The 7849-nt window shown below is 36.7% G+C and overlaps 1 non-coding gene across 1 annotated transcript; it reads right to left on the bottom strand.

Moving 5' to 3' along the window:
- Positions 1 to 2406: 2406 nt before the first annotated feature.
- Positions 2407 to 2513, bottom strand: LOC140852684 (small nucleolar RNA R71). The gene has a single exon (XR_012135586.1). It is a non-coding gene; the product is annotated as a small nucleolar RNA R71 (small nucleolar RNA).
- Positions 2514 to 7849: the final 5336 nt, after the last annotated feature.

Below are 7849 nucleotides of genomic sequence, written 5' to 3'. Positions count from 1 at the left end.
GATTAGCCGCCTGGTCCACAGCAACAGGCGCGTAGACCATGGATCCATCGGCGCACCATAAACCCCCCTAACAACTCTCTAAAACCTCTTAGTCCCACATCGAAAGTTTTGAAAACCTTATAACCCCCAAATGCCTATAAAAAGCCCCCAAAGGCCCTTGTTTTATGTATTCTTCCTTCCGATCAAGCTTGTAACCCTAGATAGTGGGATTTTTAGCTCTCTTTTCAAGCCTCGAGCTTTGAGATTTTTGTAATAATTTTTTTTTATATATAAAATCTTATTTTTATGCAATTTCATCTCTTTACATTATGCAATTTATTTTTCTTGCAATTAGGATAGTTTAATTTATGCAATTTAATTTTATGCAATTAGGTTAGTTTAAATTATGTAGTTTAAATTTATGTAATTAGGATAGTTTAATTTATGAAATTAGGATAGTTTATTTTTCTGCATTTAAATTTTGCAAGTAGATTTAGATCATGTCTAGCTAAGCATCCCTTCTAGGGTTTGCGATGAAGCTAGATCATGAGTAGGGATTTTACATAGGGTTCTTTCTTTTTCTTAGGGTTTCTTTTTCTTCCTCTTTTGCCAAGAATTTTTGATGAACTACAGTTGGGTCAGAGTCCCTTCATAGTTCATGCTTGATTCAGTGCGTAGAGGAGAAAACCCTAAGGGATCCTAGTTACTACTCCCCTGTAAAGAATCTTGATGGGTTATCGTTGGGCCTTAGTCCCTTCATAATCTATGCTTGGGAAAGACAAGAGGAGTAGTCGTTAGGATCAATAAGAAAAATTCTAGGTAGAATTCCCTAATCTAGATCTAGTGGATTCAAAAACCCTAGATCCTTAGTCTTATTGTCTTTAGCAAACAACTTTCGACTTTCGACTTTCGATTTTTGTTAAAGCTCGCTTGAGCATAGATTTGAAAATCGTTTTTAAAACCAAGTCTCTGTGGGATCGACCCGTACTCGCTGGTCGTGCTACTCTGCACACCGTGCGCTTGCGGTTTTATTTATAAATTTTAAGATTTGAACATCAAGTTTTTGGCGCCGTTGTCGGGGATTTGGCATTTTAAATTATTTTCAAATATTTGTTCTTCGTGCTTTATAACTCTCTTTCTTTTTCCTTTAGGTTTCTATATTTAGTTGGTGATTGCTGGAAAACTCAGTACGCTTCTAATTTCTCTTTTATTATTTTTAGTTAATTACTTTTCCTTTAGACCTAATCATTTGAATTTACTTAATCACAAAAAAAAAAAAAAAAACAAAAGATATTTCATAATCGTGAAGTAAAATATCAAGATAAAAAAAAAAATTTTAAATTAAAATCTTTTACATTCTTGGTCATCTTGTTTATTTGCATTTGCATTTTCATAATTAATCTAAGGGCATCAACCCATTAACAAGATAAGGTGGGGATTTCATTACCCTTCCTTAGCCCAAAAACCATCTCCATCATATTGCATTACCTAGACCTTTAATCTTAAAATCAATTAGACGTCAACCTTAAGGAATTCGAGCTCAATAGGACAAGGAACCCTAAGAGTTCTACCAAGTTTGAGTTGTTTGATTAGTTGGTGTCTAGGCAAGTCCCTGAGGGTGGTTTGTTAAATTGGTTCAGTTGCTGGCCTGACCAACTCGTTTGGTGTCTAGAAAGGCAACGATGAGTGAACCTCCCACCTCTTATACTTACCTGGCTAACTAGTTGATCAATCTCCACTTGGAAGGTTTGAAGGGTCATCTTGGAACAGTTAGGAGCTGTCTAGATTTAGGTTAATCCTAGGATAGATTGAGTTTAATTTATTGTTTCACTTGTTTGAAAAAAAAAAAATTATTAAAATTTAAATTAATTTGGTTACTTTTCTTTAGATTTAGGACTCCTTAGGATCTTCTCTTTAGAATTTTTTTCTCTTTCTTTTTCTTATACATAAAAATTTTATAAAAAAAAAAATTGTATAAACATCGAGAACCGTACACCTCGTGTGTGGAGAAGAGTGTCGGGTCGTCTAGTTAGGATTGAGTCAATTCCTGTTGTTCCAATGGCTGAACCAATCCAACCCATGACCCTTAAGGATTTGTGTTATCCAGTTGGCTCCATCCAACCATCTTGTATCAGGTTGCCACAACCCACAGCTAACAATTTTGAAATCAAACCTCAAATCATAAATATGCTTCCAAAATTCACAGGATTAGAGGATGCTTATATATTTATTAGAGAATTTGAGGAGGTATGTGCAACCATGAAACTGCAATTAACAGAGGATGAGGTCAAACTTAGATTAATCAACTTTGCCCTTAAGGACAATGCTAAGAAGTGGCTTTATAGTCTGCCAAACTATTCTGTCACTACCTGGGAGGGCTTTGTGAGAACATTTTTAAAAAAATATTTTCCCCATCATAAAACAGCTAGGATTAGGAATGAAATAAATCAATTTTACCAACTAGCTGGTGAATCATTTTGGAAGTACTTTGATCGTTTCAAGAATCTTTTGACCCAATGCCCACACCATGGAATAGAAACTTGGAGACTATGCCAGATCATCTATGAGGGGTTAGATTCAAACTCAAGAACCATGCTAGAGTCCATGTGCCAAGGCCAATTTATGGACAAAGAAACTACTGAAGCTTGGCAATTCTTAGAAGACCTAGCCGAGAAAAATTTACAGTGGAAAACAACTAGGGAACCTGATAAAACTACACCTTCAAGAGGAGGAATGCATCAAATTCAACCAACCCTAGCATCAGAGGCCAAGATTGCAACCTTAACACGTAGATTGGAAGCCTTAGAATTACAGAGATCAGCCAATGTAAATCAAATATCTGCACCCATGTGTAAAGGGTGCAATGCACCAGACCATGTCTTAGAAGAATGTTCCTACTCGAATGAGTGTGCACAGGTGAATGCCACCTATCAAGGACCATTGAACAATCCTTATGCACCCACATATAACCCAGGTTGGAGAAATCACCCGAATTTCTCATGGTCCCAGAATCCTAATGTAGGTAATCCAAATTTCAATCAGCAAAATCTAAGGTCCAACCCAGTGATGAACAACCCGCCAGGCTTCCATGATAATGACAAGAAAATTACCTCTTTAGAGAAAAGCCTAGAAGCCATGATGAAAACACATACCAGCTTTATGCAAACTACGGGTCAACTCATAAATAATAACACCCAAGCTATAGCCCGTCTGGAAATGCAAGTAAGTCAGCTGGCTTCGACCATTAGTGAACGAGAACATGGTAGGTTACCTAGCCAACATGAGCCAAATCCTAGGAACCAAAATGGTCCACGACCCCAACAAGGAAACCAAGTTAATGGTGTAAATGCCATTCATACCTTAAGATCAGGAAAACAAATAGACAATAAGGTAGTTGCACTTGATGATATAGATGACTCATCTGCCGAGTCACCTTCTAAAACTACTACCTTTCAACCTCAAGCACCAGAAACTGAAAATTCACCTAGTCCAGTACTTAAAAGTCCTAGAGCTCCTTTTCCAAACAGACTGAAATCCAATAAATCTGAACATTTAGACAAAATTTTAGAGGTATTTAAACAAGTCCAAGTTAATATTCCTCTTTTAGATATAATCCATCAGGTTCCAACTTATGCCAAATTTTTAAAAGATCTTTGCACTAGGAAAAGGACCACTAATGTACCAAAGAAAGTATTTTTGGCTGCAAGTGTCAGTTCATACCTATCTAGTCATGTGCCAATTAAATATAAGGACCCTGGAGCTCCAACAATTTCTTGTGTTATTGGAGAAACCAATATAAAAAAGGCTTTGCTAGATCTAGGAGCTAGTGTGAATATCCTTCCATATTCGGTGTATGAACAACTAGGATTAGAAAAACTTCAACCTACTGGGATCACATTACAGTTAGCCGATAGATCTCTCAGGATCCCTAAGGGAATGGTCGAGGATGTTCTGATAAAGGTTGAAAATTTCATTTTTTCTGTAGATTTTATTTTTTAGAGACTGAGCCAGTTGCGAATCCTAAAGGACATATACCTGTCATTTTAGGAAGACATTCTTAGCTACGGCCAATGTTGAAATCAATTGTCGAAATGGTCTAATGAAGTTATCCTTTGGGAATATGACCATTGAGCTTAATGTTTTTAACTTAGAACAGGAATCCTCTTCTCATGCTGATGTCAATGTAGTCCAAGATGGTATTTATGAATCCATTGACATTAGTGATGATGAAGTCGACCTAGAGTCTAACCCCTGGTTAATCCATGAGTCTGAGGATGTCAATGAAATACTTAAAGAAAATCAGATTAATCAGGAATCGACACTTCCTACTGAACCAATCATTGAGATGGTGAAACCATCACCTAAACCATCGATAGAGGAAGCACCCATTTTAGAACTGAAACCCCTCCCAGAACATCTCAAGTATGCATATCTAGGACCCAAAGAAACTTTGCCTGTAATTATTGCATCAGACCTAGATCCCAAGCAAGAGGAGGAGTTAGTGTCAGTTCTAAAAGCAAATCAGGAAGCAATAGGTTGGACCATAGCAGATATCAAAGGAATAAGCCCTTCTATAGTTCAACATAGAATATACTTAGAGGAAGAGGCTAAACCAACAAGAGAAGCCCAAAGAAGGCTTAATCCAGTTATGAAGGATGTAGTTAAAAAGGAGATTCTGAAACTCCTAGATAGTGGAATAATTTATCCTATTTCTGATAGCTCTTGGGTAAGCCCAGTTCAAGTAGTACCCAAGAAATCTGGGGTAACAGTGGTCCAAAATGATGCAAACGAACTTATCCCAACTAGGACCCAAACGGGATGGAGGGTCTGTATAGACTATAGAAAGTTGAATGCTGCGACAAGGAAAGATCACTTTCCTTTGCCATTTATTGATCAAATGTTGGAAAGACTAGCCGGACAAGAGTTTTACTGTTTTCTTGATGGATACTCTGGTTACAACCAGATCCCCATAGCCGCTGAAGATCAAGAAAAGACTACATTCACCTGTCCATTTGGTACTTTTGCCTATAGACGAATGCCCTTTGGACTATGTAATGCACCGGCAACCTTCCAGAGATGCATGATCAGCATTTTTCAGATATGATAGAATGATTTCTAGAAATTTTTATGGATGACTTTTCTGTTTTTGGCCTAACCTTCTCTGAGTGTCTGAATCACCTGCAATTAGTTCTAGAACGATGTAAGGAGAAGCACTTAGTTCTCAACTGGGAAAAATGTCAGTTTATGGTCAAACAGGGAATAGTTCTTGGCCATGTCATTTCTAAAAAGGGGATTGAAGTGGACAAGGCCAAAATAGATCTAATTGCAAGTCTTCCACCACCTAAATCTGTGAAAGAAATACATTCATTTTTAGGTCATGCTGGATTCTATAGAAGGTTTATTGCCAACTTTAGCAAAGTAGCACGTCCACTGACTAATCTTTTGGCAAAAGATACCAAATTTGAATTTACTCATGAGTGCTTGGAATCCTTTGAATTTCTAAAAAATGCACTTGTATCAGCTCCAATCATTCATCCTCCCGTCTGGTCTGAACCATTTGAATTAATGTGTGATGCGTCCGATCATGTTGTGGGCGCAATCTTAGGTCAACGAATAAATAAGCTGCCTAGAGTGATATATTATGCAAGTAAAACCTTAAATGATGCGCAGCTTAACTACACCACAACTGAGAAGGAGTTCCTTACCGTTGTCTTTGCTTTAGAGAAATTTAGATCTTATTTGGTTGGGACCCACACCATTGTTTACACCGATCACTCAGCCATTAAACATCTCCTAGCAAAGAAGGATGCCAAGGCACGCTTAATCAGATGGATTTTGCTCCTTCAAGAATTTGACCTAGAAATTAGGGACAAGAAAGGCACTGAGAATGTTGTAGCAGATCATTTGTCCCGAATTCCAGTCGCACCATCTAGTGAACCACCCATCAATGAATCTTTCCCAGATGAGCAACTCATGTCTGTGTCTACTGAACCTTGGTTTGCTGATATTGTAAATTATTTAGCCATAGGTAAGATACCTTCTCATTGGACTAAGCAGGATAAATATAAATTCTTTGCCCAAGTGAAGTATTTCATTTGGGATGATCCTTATCTTTTTAAACAATGTCCTGATCAAATTATTAGAAGGTGTATCCCAGATAACGAAGTCATGAATATTTTATCTTTTTGTCATGATCAAGCATGTGGGGGTCACTTCGCGTCTAAGAAAACTGCTGCTAAGGTTCTCCAATGTGGTTTTTATTGGCCCAATTTGTTTAAGGATGCTCATGAATATTGTAAAAGTTATGCTCAATGTCAGAAAATGGATCGAATCACCAAGCGACACATGATGCCACTCAACCCAATCTTGGTAGTTGAAGTTTTTGATGTTTGGGGAATCGATTTCATGGGACCATTTCCAAATTCCTTTGGAAATAAATATATTCTAGTAGCAGTTGATTATGTTTCAAAGTGGGTAGAAGCAATTGCATGTAGAACACCCGATAGCAAAATGGTCATTAAGTTTCTTAAAGAAAATATTCTCTCCCGTTTCGGTATTCCTAGGGCAATCATTAGTGATCGGGGAACCCATTTTTGTAACCGACCTTTTGCAACATTGATGAAAAAGTATAATGTCACCCACAAATTGACCACACCATATCATCCTCAAACTAGTGGACAAGTTGAAGTGTCAAACCGACAAATTAAACAAATTCTGGAAAAAACTGTTAGTGCCAATAGAAAGGATTGGTCTTTGAAATTAATTGATGCACTTTGGGCATACCGAACCGCTTTCAAGACCAATCTAGGAATGTCTCCTTATAGGATTGTGTTTGGTAAACCATATCACTTGCCTATTGAGATAGAACACAAAGCCATGTGGGCCATCAAACAACTAAATACAAATTTGAACGACGCTGGAAACCATAGAAAGCTTCAGTTGAATGAATTAGAAGAACTTAGAAATGAAGCCTATGAAAATGCAAAGATATACAAGGAACGAACCAAAGCATTTCATGATCAATCAATTATGAGAAAAATTTTCAATATCGGACAAAAGGTACTCTTATATAACTCTAGATTACATCTGTTTCCAGGAAAGCTTAGGTCTAGATGGACAGGACCATTTTTAGTAAAGGAAGTCTTTTCACACGGAGCTGTTGAGATTGAAAACCCAAGTAATGGTGTTATCTTTAAAGTTAATGGTCAACGATTAAAACCATTCTTGGAATTACCTGTCAAGACTATTGAAGATGCCATGGTTCTTTATGAACCAACTTATTCTGATTAAGTTGCTTCGAGGTTTGGTCTGACTGAAGACATAAAACTTAGCACTTCTGGGAGGCAACCCAGCTTATTTAATTTCTAATACTTTCTTTGTTTTCAGTTTGCTTAGGATAATTAAATTAGATAAACTCTATTGGGGACAATGTCGGTCAAGTTGGGGGGAGAGCTTGAACAAAATCAGGTGTTATCATTTCCTTTTCCTTCCACTATGAGTTATTTCTTGCATTTAATATATTATGTAAAAAAAAAAAAATAATAAATAAATATATATATATATATATATATATATATGAAATAAATTAATCTATAAAAGAAATAAGAGTAAGTTAGAAAGTATTTGCTAATGTAGTGAGTCACGGAGAAGATTAGCTGGTTAGACTCTTGGTGGCTTAGGTCATTTAAAGACTATTAGCACTTCCAATTGCACATGCACACTAACAAGGTAAAGTAGGTGTTAATTGTAAGGTCAATTAAGGATTTGAGTATTATTTAAATTAGATAATTTTCTCTACACCCCAATTGAAGAAATTTGAATTTAAGGAAAGAGCTACCTGCCTGAAATAAAATGCAAAACACAGAGTAAA

Source organism: Elaeis guineensis, chromosome 11 (genome assembly GCF_000442705.2).
Source record: "Elaeis guineensis isolate ETL-2024a chromosome 11, EG11, whole genome shotgun sequence".
Lineage (NCBI taxonomy): Eukaryota > Viridiplantae > Streptophyta > Magnoliopsida > Arecales > Arecaceae > Elaeis > Elaeis guineensis.
This window is presented reverse-complemented; position numbering and strand designations above follow the sequence as displayed.